This window comes from Tenrec ecaudatus, chromosome 11, assembly GCF_050624435.1.
Source record: "Tenrec ecaudatus isolate mTenEca1 chromosome 11, mTenEca1.hap1, whole genome shotgun sequence".
NCBI classification, from domain to species: Eukaryota; Metazoa; Chordata; class Mammalia; order Afrosoricida; family Tenrecidae; genus Tenrec; species Tenrec ecaudatus.
The window spans coordinates 71,134,746-71,149,985 of NC_134540.1; the positions used below are offsets into that span (position 1 = coordinate 71,134,746).

The 15,240-nt window shown below is 47.2% G+C and overlaps 1 pseudogene; it reads right to left on the reverse strand.

The window, feature by feature from the left end:
- Positions 1–1,994: 1,994 nt before the first annotated feature.
- LOC142460766 (ragulator complex protein LAMTOR3 pseudogene) lies at positions 1,995–2,411 on the reverse strand (annotated as a pseudogene).
- Between the last annotated feature and the right edge of the window lie 12,829 nt (positions 2,412–15,240).

The following is a 15,240-nucleotide window of genomic DNA, read 5'->3' on the forward strand; positions in this document are numbered from 1 at the left end:
GGCTGTACATCTTTATGGGAGCAGGTAAACCCAAACCAAACTCACTGCCATAGTTCATAGGACAGGGCAGAGTGCCCCTGAAGGCTTATGATGCCCTGTCTTTCTCCCGTAGAGCAGGTGGTGGTTTTGAACTGCAGACCTTACCATTAGCAACCCCACACATAGCCACTACACCACCAGGGCTCCGCAGATGGCCTCCTCTCTCCCTTGTAGTGGCAGGTGGGCTTGCAGTGCCGACTTTATGGTTAGCAGCCCAACTTGCAGCCTGCTACACCTCCATGGCGACTGACAATAAAAGGTAGTCAATAGCTAAATTCATTTTCTAAACTGGGCCACAGTTAACTTGCCTTTATATATGCCGCACCCACTAGACTATGAGCTGGAGTTTTGAAAAACTGAAGCAGAACATCAGACATGAAAGTACAAAAACCACAAAAGTGCATTCTAGTGGATGACCTTAATGGAGAGTTCAAGAAACAGAATATGACAACATGGTAGAAGCCTCGCATCCTAGTTGCAACAGAAAGATGACGTACAAAGGTGAACTGGGATGTGTGGAGATTGCAGGCTGGTGTGTACAAAGTCAAGTGGATCCTGCAGCTATGTGAGTCTGAAGAGGTCTCTGTGTAGCATCAGACCCATGGACTGAAGTCAGACTGGGCTGGGATGCTGTGTTAGTCTGGGTAGACTAGAGAAACAAATTCAGAGACACTCACATGGGTTTAAGAAAGAGCTTTATATACGGCAATTGAATATTGAGAAAACATTGCAGCCCAATCCAGATCAAGTCCATATGTCCAGTGTTAGTCCATATGTTCAATACCAATCTATAAATTCCAGTTTAAACTCACAAAAACACATGAAATGACACCAAATGCAGGAAGATCACAGGCCAGTGGGTGGAAAGTCTTGTGGATCAGTGGTGCTAGAGGCATCTCAGTGCTGGCAGGGGTCTCCACATGACTCCTTTAGCTCCAGGGCTCTAGCATAGCTCCGCGTGTCTTGTCAGCAAGTGTGTCTCGCAGGAAGTGAGTGTGTGTCCTTCCTCCAGTGAGCTATTTATCTCCTTAGTGCCTCCAAATGAGGTCATAAAGCTGAGACCTGATTGACAGGCTAACCTCCACCCCTTCACTCTAAATCTCAAATAGACAACAGATTATGTGACTACCACCAATGCCTTCTTGATTTAAAGTTACTTCTTTTTTTTACACTTTAAAAATACTATTTTATTTATATTCATGTATGAAAAAGGCTGTATTATCATGTTTACATACATACCAATATATGAAGCAGTTTGATAACGAATCACATCTAAATTTCATAAAGAACACATCAACATTATAACACTGATTGGTTATGTATAGACAGCAGAGTCGGGGGGAATCAGTTGCTATAATTTGAATTTTAGGGATGAACAGCACCCTCTGAGAGGAACCACCACAATTAGCAAGTCGTCTGTACTGTAGAGCAATATGTACATAGGAATAGCTCGTGATTGTACTGACTTTATTACTTTTGCCATTGTATTTTCCTCACATTCAGTGCCAAGAAATACAACATCACAAGAAGAAAAACAGGTTCTCGTCGTTATTCACAATCAGCAGGGTCTGCTTCTTTCTGCAGGCCTGGGCACATTTTACAAAAGGGAGCACTTGATGGTTCACGTGGGTCACTGTATCATTTTGATGCTGACCCACTGAGGAGATTCTCGTCTACATTTGGTGGCAGAACTTAACTCCATGGGAGCCGTGGCAGACTGAACCACTTCTGTGGTATTCCCAGATCACACAAAATAAGAAAATGCCCCAAACAAGAAAATATAATAATCAATCTGTCCAGAAATTACATCTATAGGCTCTTTCTTTTAGTAAAAGGTAGGAAAGAGGGCCCTTTCTTGGGTCAACAGATACAAGCATTTGTGTGATCTAGAGACTGCCGAGTTGGGACTGTGTCTGTACAATGGTTAAAAGGCACACGTCCAAACCACTGCCCGCTTACGAAACTTCCATAACTTGTCTCAATTCTTCAAATAAAGGGGCAAGTTCTTTTTCTAGGCTGATAATTAGTCCTGTATTGGCATTGCTGCTGGCTATGAAACTCACCACCAAAGGCAAACGGTTAAATTGAACCACCTGGTAGGTGTTATAGTAACAGATGATACTTTTGTTTTTTGAGAGACCGAGTTTGCTGCCTTGGTCGGTTGCAAGAGCAAACGTAGACAAGAAGCCGGGTCTCAAAGCCTGCTCTGGAGCATTGTCATTGGCCACTTTAATAACAGGCACCCCATCTCTATCAGATACAACAATAGCATGGAGTCCTTCAACACTTGGTAATTTTTTATACAGGAATCTCTTTAGATCATCCGCCATGATGAGCCCCTTTCTCACGCAGCTCAAGCGCCACTCCTGGGCTTTCACTCCCGGGATACGCGGTTCACTCGGCTGTGTGTCACGTCAGGGGCAGCCTCAGACACAGACTCCTCTGCAAACAGTCATCACGTGACTCGTAACCCCGTGGGCTCTTCAGGAAGCAAATCAGGTGCCCTGAATGCCGGTGACTCGCAATTTCCGGGCTTAAAGTTACTTCTTGATATAAAGTTCTGTCTTGCACATAGACGAGTGTCATGTCGCTGGTTCTGTTTCACTAGATAACGCAGCCTAATACACAATCGTATGCATATATCCATTCTTTTTGAAAGCAGGTGTGGTAGTTACATAATCTGGTGTCGATTTGAGAGGATTATGAGTGAAAGGATGGAGTCTGGCCTGTCAATCAAGATACAACCAATGAGGCCTCTGTGTGGGCATGGCCTTCTATGGGTTCTGGTAACTCCTGTATTTCCTCCTTGGAGGCAGGGAAACATTCTCTTCCTGCTAACTGCCTGAGATGAAGTTCTACTGACAAGACCCATGACACTACTCTGACAGACCCCGTGACCTCTGGAGCCAGAGAGCCCACGTAGTGACCGCCACTGTATCCAAAAGACTTTCCACCCACTGGCCTGTGATCTTCCTGCATCATTACATGTGTTGCCTGAGTCAGAAGAAGAATGTATAGACCGGTATCGGACATATGAGCTAACATCGGACTTATAGGCTTGATCTGGACTGGGCTGGGATGTTTTCTCAATATTGAATTGTTCTTGTATATAGACCTCTTTCTTATACACATATGGGTTTCTATGGATTTGTTTCTCTAGTCTACCCAGACTAACAGCAGGGACTCAAACAGATACTTGAGTGCCAAATATTCATAGTAGCATTATTCACGATAGCCAAAAGGTGGCAACTGTCCAAATGTCCATGAACCAATGAATGGAAAAATAAAATGTAGGGTATTCCTACTTCTCATTTATCAACCTTCTCTTTATCTGACATTTTGCATTTATGGTAATAAGAAAAAATTACTTGCCAACTATTTTTTGCCTCAATGATGTACGTCTGACAGGGAACACAGACAGGTGAGGGTAATGCTGGCTGTGATGGCTAAAGCTATGTGTCAGCTTGGTTGGGCCATGATGTGATTCTCTAGGATTGGACAGTTATATAATGATGACTCTTGACAGTTATGTAATGATGTAATTGGCAGTTACATAACAATGCAAATATCTCCTATTTTGTTCTATGATTATCCTCCATTTTTGTAGAATACCAGTATTTTGCATAATGACTTGGTCTTTGGAATATAACTGTTGAGTGAGTGTGTATATATCAAACCAAACCAATGCAAACCTATTGCTGTCAATCAACTCCAGTTCATAGTAACCCTAGGGGACAGAGTAAAACTGCCCCATAGGATTTCTAAAGCTATAAATCTCTGTGGGAGTCAGCTGCCACATCTTTCTGTCAGGAAGTAGTGAGTGGGTTTGAACTATTGACCTTTTGGATAGCAACTGAACACTTAACCATGACACTACTGGGGCTCCTTAATGCACACAATGAAATATTATTCAACCATAAGCAGAAATTATTTCCTGATGCATACTATGATATACATGAATCTTTTTCTTTTTTTTTGTAGTTAGTTCAGGGATCGTTTGCTGGCCCTTAGGAGTGTTTTCCAGTCCAGTCTGTTGGGGCACCACGCCCTGACCCCAAAGTCCACTTTCAGCATTCCCTGGGGACCTTGCCACTCCATTCCCTTGCTGTCCCGCAGCACTCCCCCAGTGCTTTGCCTCGGTGTGGTGGGATCAGGTCAGGTGCAATTCCCACACTGTGTCTCCGGTGCTGTCCCCTGTATCGCCCTTAGTCACTGATTGCCATCATTTCTCATAGTGGGACCAGCCATGTCATTCTCTCTGTGGACTGGCTGCTCTACTCAGGAACATCATCCTCACGGCCTGGTGGGCCAGGCTGTGCTCCACTCTCTCCTCCTGCCCCTTCATCTGCTCCCGTGTGCTCTGATCAGATATGTCCATCTCCCGGAGCTGCAGAGTCAATGTCGTCCTTTGGAACAAATTATTTTCGGGGGAGATATACATGAATCTTGAAAGCATTATGTTAATTTGAAGAAGTTGCATACAGAAGGATAAATATAGGATTCTACTTAGGTGAAATATTTAGAATAGATATGCTTATTTGTCTATTCTGTTGCTTAATTATTGCTGAATAGGAGTCCCTGGTTGGGGCACATGATATAGTACTGAAAGACTAGCTCAAAAGTTGGCATTTCAAACACACCCAGAGGTGACTTGGAAAACAGGTCTGGTGATCTGCTGCTGACATGTGTGCTACACACACACACACACACACACACACACACACACACACACACACCTTAACAAAACAAGAACAAACCCAGGACTGTTGACTTGATTCAGACTCAGAAGCCCTGTAGGACAGAGTAGAATAGACCTCTGAGGGTTTCCAAAGCCCCAGAGAAGCAGACTGCTACATCGTCCTCCTGCCAGCAGCCGGGGGCTCACGCTGCCGACCTGCTTAGCAGCCCAGCCCTCCATCCTGGTGCCGCCCATGAAAACCCTGCGCTGCATTTCTCCTGTGTGCGCATCCGAGCTCCAGGAACTGGGCTCGACTGCACAGCAACTAACAACGGCATTGTTGAATGGTTACAACACTTTTGTTTGGCGTGCTGAAAAGTTTGGAAATCAGAGCGGTGTAAATTGCACAATATTCTAAATGTGCAGCTAGTGCCTCGAGCTGTTCACTTAACAATGGCACATTTTGTGTTATGCATAAATTATAATACAATTAAACAGTAGATCTCTATAATCTAATATGAAACCTCAGAACATATTGTGAAGTCAGAGCAAATGTCTAGAATGGGGGGTATCTTTGAATAATGTATGAGGCATGGTCAAGATTGTTTACTACAGGCAAGGGATTGGTGGAAAATATGGGTGACTTCGCTTTTACCATGTAAACTTTTGTACTGAGTTGTTTTTAACTTGTTCACGTGTACATCTATGTTTTAAATGAAATTACAATTGAAGCAAAAAGGTGTCTGCCCAACAGACACCCGACTGAGCATAATTAACAAGTCCAGGTTGTGGTTGTAAGAGTGTCCACACACTGCAGACAGCAGAAGCATCCGTGTTGGGGTGTGGGTGAGCTAGTTAAGGTTCATTGTGCCAACCTGGCTGATAAACACATGTGGGGTTAATGAAGGGCAGAGAGATAAATGGCTCAGTGAGCTTCGCCTTTCTAGTTCTCGGGTCTCTTGCTTTGTGATGGTCGGACCAGGGTGGAGCTGCCTTAGTCAGTTCCCTGCTTCAGCTGGCAAGGCTCACTTCCTGCAAGACATCCCCAAGGAGAAGCCGTATGGACCTACCCCGATGCAGCCCTGGGTGCTGGAGCAGCCGTGTGGACACCCCTGCTAGCGCTGAGATGCTTACATGTTCACTGACTCGGCTTTCCACCTGCAGTCGGTGTCATTGCGTGTGTTTTGTGAGATGGAGGAGGACTTTGTGGATTAGTGTCCGACATATGGGTCAATGTTGGACTTGCAGGCTTGGGCAGCACTGGGTTGGGATGTTTTCTTGATGTGCACTTACCCTTTATATAAAACTGTCTCTTATACATATGTTTCTATGGATTTGTTTCTCTAAAGTACCCAGACTGACACAGTGTGTCTGCTCTAGATATATTGAAAAGCCCTTTTGTGCAGGGGAGCCTACACGGAGCTGGGTTGATTTTATATGGCGTTTCTAGCCATGGTTTTGTAACTCCTACCAGAAAGATTAGATGGCACTGTGCCAATAAAGTTCATGATGCCCACGGGGGTTGGAGCAGGGAATGCAAATAAGTCACATGGAACCCTAACAAGGGGATTGGTCAGTTTACTGTCCTACTAGGCTTTAACCGAACCATCCCAGAGACAAGGATAGGGGACCTCACCATTATCAAGTACAACAGCTACGATTGGAGCATGGCATCTGCACCCAGGATCCCTGCCCCTGTGCTCAGAACCTTCTAGACTCGAGAGCCAAAGAGAGAGAGCTGTAACACTAGGGGTGACTCAAGACAACAAAAAGTGGCTTCTGAGAAATGGTGACAACAGAACCAAAGACAAGAGGAGATGGCACAGAGGAACTTGACCTCCTCCTGGGAGAAGGCTTTCATGGGAGTGGGGTGCTGTCAGGGCAGAGGCCAAGCGGAGGACCCAGGGCCAGAGAGGCCTGCCTCCAGGCACGGCTGCCCGCGGCTCTCCTGATGGAAGAACTGTAACCTGAGAGCTCCTGAACCCGGATGGCAACCTGCTGGTTCCCTAATAAACAAGGTAACTGAGTATGGTCTGTGTGTTCGGTGTGTGGCCATTGCAGAGCATGATCGCACTCAGCAGAGGGCTGGCGGCATGGGTGGTGGTAGACTGGGTGAAAGGGTTGGAGAGTGAGGTGGAGGAGGCATTTCTGCCTCGTAGGAAGCAGCCGTGGCCTCTTGCTCTTGTTTCTGCTTCTCGCTTGGAGATGCCTGTGCCCGCGCACCTGCTGTGTCCTCTGTACAGCGAAGTTCTAGCTCTAGCATGAGGTAAATCAAGATACGGGGAGTCTCTGCTTAATTTGTCACCTTTTAATAAGAATTCCATCATTTTATTTAACCTCTCTATCTCTTATACATGGAAAAAGAATAGACTCATCGTGTTTTAAATTGCATTTTCTTGCAAATGTATTGAGATTTAAATAACACATAAACTTCATTTATTTAAAAGGCAAAACTTGATTAGTTTTTGCCACCCTTCCCTGTGGGACTCCTGAGCCCTTCTGCCTGAGGCCACAGCTCCTAGGTCACATGCCAGCTCTCCCTTTAGGAAGTAAGATACAGGCCAGCCCCAGCCTTGGGATTCCGTCCAAGTCGACACGATTAGCTCCCATTCAGCTTTTTCACTGCTGTTTCCTGTCTCTTGAGCTCCAGGAGAGCAGGAGACCCGTTGCCAGCAGAAAGATAATAGAGAGTTTTGGCCTGGCTCATGATAGTAGATTTAAAAATCTGTTGTAGGGGAGAGATAATTGATTTCTCAAAATCTAATTCTTGACTCTTAAATGATTAATTTTAAAGATAAAATTTGACATGAATTAAAAAAATAAAAAGTAATTGAGTGGCTGCAACTCATGGTAAAAGAGTCACCAGCCCGAAGAAGAAGCAGGTCTCAGCTGTGAGCCCTCCACCCCTGTGCCCCCGTCCAGAGTCTGAACCTCAATCCTTTGACTGACTTTCCATTGCTCCACTAGAGGCAATACTAGATGCCGGAGAACTGACTGGGTAAATACACAGCCTTTTCGTTGTGTACAAAATGAAAAAGGCCTTCTGCCAAGAGCATTTGGAGCCCTGGTGATGGTGGGGCCCGTACGCATTGGGCTGCTAGCTTCAGGTTCAGTAGTTCAAAACCACTGAGGCAGAATGCTGGAGATTTTCCACTCCCATGAACACCCACCGCCTTGGAAACCCACAGGGGCAGTTCTGCTCTGACCTAGAGGGTCTCTGTGAATCGGAACCAACTTGGTGGCAGTGAATTTTTCTTTGTGAAGAAAGATGATTCACCTTCCTGTGACATGGGTGCCCTTGCAGGTGAGAGGTCTGGGGACCAGCGAGCTGGCCCGAGTGGGAATGAATCTAGAAACAAGAACGTGTCGCTGGAGGCCGGGAGACGGGAGCCAGGCTCTCTGACTTCAGTGTCTGGAGGTTGGCATTCAGTGGAGGAAGCTGTAACCCTCAGAAGATGCCTGTGGGCCGTGGAGCCTCAAGGATGGGATTGGCCAGTGGCCATCACCTGAGCTGTTCCAGCCCATGATCCAAGCCCCACTATTTCTTATTATCGTCTTATTCGGCATTCTGGTCACATGATCGCTGTGGACTGGGTTAGAGTGCCCAGAAATGGCTGCCTTGAGCTATGCCATCCCAGAGTCCAAGTGCTGGGAGGGGGTGTGGGCTTGTGTCCTGGGCTCTCTCACTCCACTTCCCTCCATGGAGGAGTCTGGGGTTCTTGATCAGCACCTGCACAAGTAGGTGAGGGCCTCTGTTCCCTCTTTAACCTTCATATTTCAGCCCCTGCCCCCTCTGTGTAGGCCTCCCTCTCTCCCCAGTAGGTCAGGTCAGATTGTTTGCAAGGACCAGACTGATGATTCTACAAACAAATCTGACTGAGGCAAAGACCCCCTGCTCAGAGATCCCCGCTTTTAACCATAGGTTCAAGAGGAGTATTCTAACTTGCTCCACAAGTAGAGTTGCCAGAGACAGCGCCTACCTGCAGGACGCTTCCTTAGTTTGAAGTGTCGGGTTTGGAATAATGCCAAGCCCAAGACTTGTGGAGTTGGCGCTGGCCACTGCTCACTCTGCCCCATGTCAACTTCTGCACCTTCTGGCACACACCAGTCCACTGGAGGTTCTCCTGTTCCATATTCAGGAACACCCCTCTTTTCACCAACCCTCCCCCCCAATTGGTGTCCGGATGGTTTAACTAATGCGCTCGGGGTGGGGAGAGGAGCATTTTGTGTGATCTCTGGCTCTCGCTATTCTTCCTGGAGCTGTGTTTGGTTTGCAATGTGCTCAGGGTTCCATTCAAGCTCTTACTCTGTGGGTGTTCTGCGGAACTCCCCCGAAGGAGCAGGGCCCATGAAGGTGGAGAAGGGGCTGCCTGGGCACTTTGGCCCGTGAAGGAAGAATGTATTGCCCAGGTACCTGGCCCAGCCCAGCACACAGTCGGCCTGCAGAATAACAGCACAGAGAAGGAAGGGAAGATAAGACGCTACTTCTGGGCTGACTGCCTGGCTTGTTGGCCAGCTCCGCTTCTCACCTCAGTGAGACCGTGGCAGGTGTGTTAGCTTGCGTGGCCTAGAGAAACAAAATGAGTGATAATCATATATGTATAAGAAAGAATTTTAAATCAAGAAGTTATTTTTTTAAGTTATTTTATATTAAGTCCAATTCAAGCCCACAAGTCCGCCACTAGCCGGGGCCCTCCTGCAGACTCACAGAGCCGCAGGCAATGATGCAAACAGGTGAAGCAGGAAGCCTGGAGCTCACAGGCCGGTGGGTGCAGAGTCAGGTGGATCCAACATCAGTCCAAACGTGGCAGGACACCGCAGCTAGCTCCCAGGTTGACTCGCAGGGTGAGCGGCCCTCATGGAGGCAAAGAGAGGTCCAGCCTCCCCCTGGAGGCAAAGAGAGGTCCATCAAGGATGAGAGCCGGAGACAGGGAGAAGTCCCAGTCCCTCTCAGAGAAAGGCTACACTCACAGGGAGGCATCCCCAGGCCACCACCTGATTGACAGGGTGGATTCCACTCTTACCTCCACCCAGGTACTATAAAAAACGCAAACCAAACTCTCTACCATCAAGTTGATCCTGACACCTAGCGATCCTATAGGACAGGGTAGAATGGCCCCGGTGAGTTTCTGAGACTGTAACTCTTTACAGGATATATTGGACAGGGTTCTCTAGAGAGACAAACCAGATTGCTAGTAATTATATATAAATATATTTATAAAGATAGTTATATAATTCAAGAAGTAAACCGTTAAATAATATACAGATAGATAATACAAGAAATTAACAGTTAAGTTATAAATCAGTGAGACACTAGCAGTCCTTCAAGTTTTTGAGAGCTGCCAGTTACTAGTCCCCTTCTGTAGAGAGAGCTGGGCTATATATACCCAGGCAGCAAACTGCAGGGCAGGTCCCCAACTGTCATCAACTGTCAGTCCCCAGCTCCAGAGATGAATATTCCAATCGTGTGGGCTTAAAGGGACCTCAACTTACAGCAACACAGTCCACATGCTAGGCATCCCACAGGTAGTGTACCCCTTTAAACTGAGGCACAGAACAAGCAAGCCATTTATCCCTCTGCCCTTCAGTTAATCCTACTTGTGTTTATCGGCCAGGCTGGCACAATAAACTATAGCACAGGAGTAGAAAGCCCCGTCTTACTCCCAAGGAGTGTTTTCAAATCGCTGACCTTGTAGGTAGCAGCTCAATACACAACCACTATGCTGCCAGGGTTCCTTGGAGTTCACATAAAATCTAATCGCTACAGCAGGTGATTCAACCCCATTTCTGTGTCCGTCTCATCTGTGAATGGGAACAGCTAGAGGCCTTCAACAGGGTGACTTTTAAGGACAACCAGCATTATTCACATGAGGTTCCTGGAACAGTGTGGGTTAGTGGCCTGCTGGTCACCTGCCCAAGTGTGGCTGGCCCACTTTCCCTATGCACATGCCAGCTGGTCAGCAGGCACTGGGCCTGACAGGGGCCAGAGCCATCTAATGTGGCTGTCTTTTATTCCATCTTCAGGAAGGGGTTAATGGACAATATTTCCTCAGTATTCTTTTCATTGCTCACAAATCTTTCCTTAATGACAGGTGTCTGTCCCAGAGTGTAGGGAAGGTGGCATCCAGCACAACACCTGGCCATTACCTGTCTATCGGTCACCATCTAAATGTATCTGTCTGTAGGTGCCAGTCTCAAAGGCACCAGCCCGGCAGGATCCTCCCCTGCATGGTGTGTGAGCCTCGTGCTCCCTCTACCATCCCCACCGTGGCCGAGGGCTGCAGCAGCAGGACCTGCCCCTCAGGGATGGCCTGGTGGCCTGGCCAGTACCACACCACAGCACGCTCCCTTCTCTGAACGTTCTCAGAGCCGAGCAGGGCAACTGGGAGCCTGGAGTTGGAGGAATTTGAATCTGAGCCCTGGCTGTGCTCCTCCAGGCTTGCCCAAGCCTCAGTTTCCCCAATGCAAATGGGATAAATAGCAGAGCTGGCCTTATTGGCAAGCTGTGACAAATGGCTAGGACGATGCCTCTGTAGAGCTAGGACAAACCCTCAGTGGATGCGTCAGTTGCTGCTGCATGGTAACGTGGCAAAGCCTTACCAAGCACAACCCCCAGCAACGTTTGGTTGTTTGCTGATATATCTCCCACTCCCTGTTTCTTTCCCCTCACTGGAACCTAGGGTAGACCTTGACCTACAGCCTGCGGGCCAACTCCCTCTGCGACCTGCTTCTGTACAGCCTCTCCAGCCATAGCCAAGATAGCTTGCTTTTGCATTTTAAAGATTCTAAAACAGCAGCAAAGACGGGAGATCATGCCACAGAGATCAAACGTGGCCTGCAGAGTGTAAAAAATACTCCCTGGACGTTTGCAGAAGGCGCTGGCCAGCTCCACGCCTGGGCGGCTGCACCAAGAGGAATGTCCCCCGTGCCTGCAAACTCAACAGATCTACCTGGAAAACGAGAAAGCAAGTGGGCCATTTGTTCATCCTACGCGCCCCCCGCCCCGGGGCACTTCCATAAGCAGTCCGTTTTCCCTTCCTCCGATAACCGAGTGAGATTGGAAGGGGAGGAGTATGCAGTACAAGGGTGGGAAAACGTCTGGTAATGGACTAGCTGGGAGTCGACCGTGAGCTGGAGAATAGTCCGGTGACCTTGGGCTACTTGGGGTTGGGCTATGGTGGGGGCTGGGGAGGAAGTGGCCAGGTTTTGTGATGTGTGCTCAAATAAAACTGGGAGGCCCTGCTAGTGGATTGGATGTGGGAGAGAGAGAAAGTCAGGTATGTAGGATGGAAATCTGGAGTTTGGCCCAAGCACCTGGGAGGAGGGAGGCTGTACTGCGGAGAGAAATAGGGGAGGATTCAGGGGTAGATGGTGGGGATCAGCATTAGGTGGTTGAGCCTGAAGCGAGCCTAGTTCCCGGTGCTTTCATTTGTATGAACTGTCAGCATCAGATGCACACTCCCTGGCCAAAGGCTCTCAAAAACCTCGCTGCACCCTACAGCCTAGTCCAATTTCCCGCTCCTTCCAAGCCATCTGCTCTACCACAGCCCCTCTCCCACCTTCCAGGCAAAACCAGCCACCTCACCGCCCCCCTCTGGGTATGTATTCTAATCGATGAGGACACCTTTTGGTATTTTCATAGACTGCTAACCTCAAGGTTGGCAGTTTGAGACCACTAGCTGCTCCATGAGAGAAAGATGAGGCTTTCTACTCCCTCAAAAAGTTGCAGTCTCAGTAACCCACAGAGGCAGCTCTACCTTGTCCTGTAGGGTCACTATGTGTTAGAATCAATTCCCTGTGGCTTTGAGTTTTGGGGTTGGTGGCGATTTTAGGTCTACTACAGACTTTCTGCACAAGGCCTCTTTAAAGTGTTAGAGAGTACAGGTGCCACTTTCAGGACTCAGGTGCCCCTAACCCAGGGCATGGTATGTTCAATCTCCTCATATGCCAGTGAAGAAGGGAGCCCAGAGAAGGACTGACACGCTTGAATTAGGGTGCTGGCAGAGACTATTGAGGGCACCACAGACTGCCAGAAGAACAAACCAGTCTCTCCTGGAGGAAGGACCATCAGAATGCTCCTTCGAAGGGCGAAGGGCGAGACTGTATCTCACGTTCTTTGGACATCTTCACAGGAGACCAGTCCCTAGAAAAGGACATCATGCTGTGGTCAAGGGGAGGGCCAGCCCCAAAGAGGAGGGTCCTCAACGAGGTGGATGTATGTAGCGGCAGCAGCAGTGGACTCCAGGATCACAGCAAGTGTGAGGTGGTCGTGGAACTGGACACTTTCTGTCTGTGCTACCCGAGGCTGCTATGGGACGGAACCAACTGGATGGCACCTAAGAATGAGATAGGCCTACTGCTTTTCCAGAGAAGGGAGAGGTGGTGCCTGGGTTCCTATTTATTTTGCTATTTACTGGTAATTTTAAGTTGGATATTTTTTGTCTTTGGTTATGCTGAGGGTGTGGGTTTGTGGTGTTCTAATTTATATATAAATATATATATATAATTTATATGTTTTACTGCATTGAAATTTATGCTGAACTACCCAGAATCCTATTATATAATGTTTGTGTCTAACCATTTTGCCTCAGAATGGTCTCTTCCATCCCAGTCACTGCACATAGTGTGTAAATATGGGGCTGAAAGACAAAGCAAGCGGTCACATTCATGGGGCTCAAGGTCGAATGTAAATACAGGAAACAAAGGTCCAGTGGTGTTCGGTGCCCCAAGTCAGTTCTGACCCATAGTAACCCTGTGTGCAACAGAACGAAACACTGCCCGGTCCGGCACCATCCTCACCACTGTTCCTCTGCTTGAGCACTGTCAGTCCATCTCTTTGAGGGACTCCCCCCAGCCCCCTTCACTGCCCCTCCACTTTACCAAACATGATGTTCTTCTCTGGGGACTGGTCTTTCCTGACAGCATGTCCAAAGGATGTTAGGCAGAGTCTCACCATCTTTGTCTCCGAGGAGCATTCTGGGTACACTTCTTCCAAGACAGACTGATTTGGCCTTTCAGCAGTCCATGGTCCTTTCAATATTCTCTGACACCACAATTCAGATGCACCGATTCTTCTTCAGTCTTCCGTATTCAATGTGCAGCTTTCATGTGCACAGGAAGCAATGGAAAATAACATAGTTTGGGTAAGGCTCACCTTAGAACCCAAAGTAGCATCTTTGATTTTCAGTACCCGAAAGAGATCTGGTGCAGCAGATTTACCTTATACAGTGCATCTTTTGATCTCTTGACTGCTGCTTCCATGGATGGGCATTGATTGTGGATACAAGCAAGACAAAATCCTTCACCATTTCAACCTGTTCTCCATTTATCATGATGGTACCTATTGGTTCAGCTGTGAGGATTTTGATCTTCTTGACATTGAGTTGTGATCCATACTGAAGGGTGTGGTCCTTGATCCTAATCAGCAAGTGCTTCATTCTCCTCACTGTCAGCGAGCAAGATTGTGTTTTTGGCCTATTTCAGGTTCTTCCTAAGCCTTCCTCTAACCCTGATGCTACATTATTCTTCATATAAGCCAGCTTCTCTGATGATTTGCTCAGCATACAGATTGAATAAGTATGGTGAGAGGATAGAACCCTGTTGCCCATCTTTCCTGATTTTAAACCATGCAGTATGCCTGCATTCGGTTTGCACAACTGCCTCTTGACCCATGTACAAGGTCCACTTAACCACAGTCAAGTGTTCTGGAATTCCCAATTTTGTCAATGTTATCCATAATTTGTTACGATCCACACCGTTGAATGCCATTGCATAATCAATCAAACACAAGGGAACATCTTCCGGAAGGTCTAGTTAGAGATACTAATATATATTAAAAGAATTGAATACTGACAATGTATTGCAGGGAAAATAATGATACACAGGTAACAGCATAAACTTTCACATTTATGCAGTTCGTGGCATTTTAGTTTGATATAAGAAATGCTGTTCTTGTTGGGTGCCATCAGGTTGGTTCTGAGTCATAGCCACCCAATGCACAATGGAAGGAACCAGTCCCTGACCTGAGTCATTCCAGCAACTGGGGCTACGCTCGAAACCATTATTGCAGCCACTCTGTCAATCCATCTCCTCAAAGACCTTTCTCTTTTTGGCTGACTGTACTTCACCAAGCGTGATGTCCCTTGCCAGGGAAGAGTCCTTCCTATACAATGGCTTGTTCATGTAATAGCTTGACTGATTGTGACGGTTTTCTAGCTACTTCCAATGTACTTAAGTTGATTTAGTTGTGTTTCTGTCACTTGCAACTCAGAGTTCTGGTTACCGTATATACTCATTTATAAGCGGAACTTTTCAGCACACTTTAATGCAGTTTTTGTCTTAAAAATTAGGTGCCTCGGCTGATATTTGGGTCAGCTTACACTCGAGAATATACGGTAATATCCGACCACCTTCAGGCTTTGGCACACGCAGAGTTGAGGAAAGCACTGGAAAGTCAATGAAAGGGAGCAGAGGCTCTCAGTGATCTCCGGACGACCAGCATCCCCCAGATACCAGACCCTTCC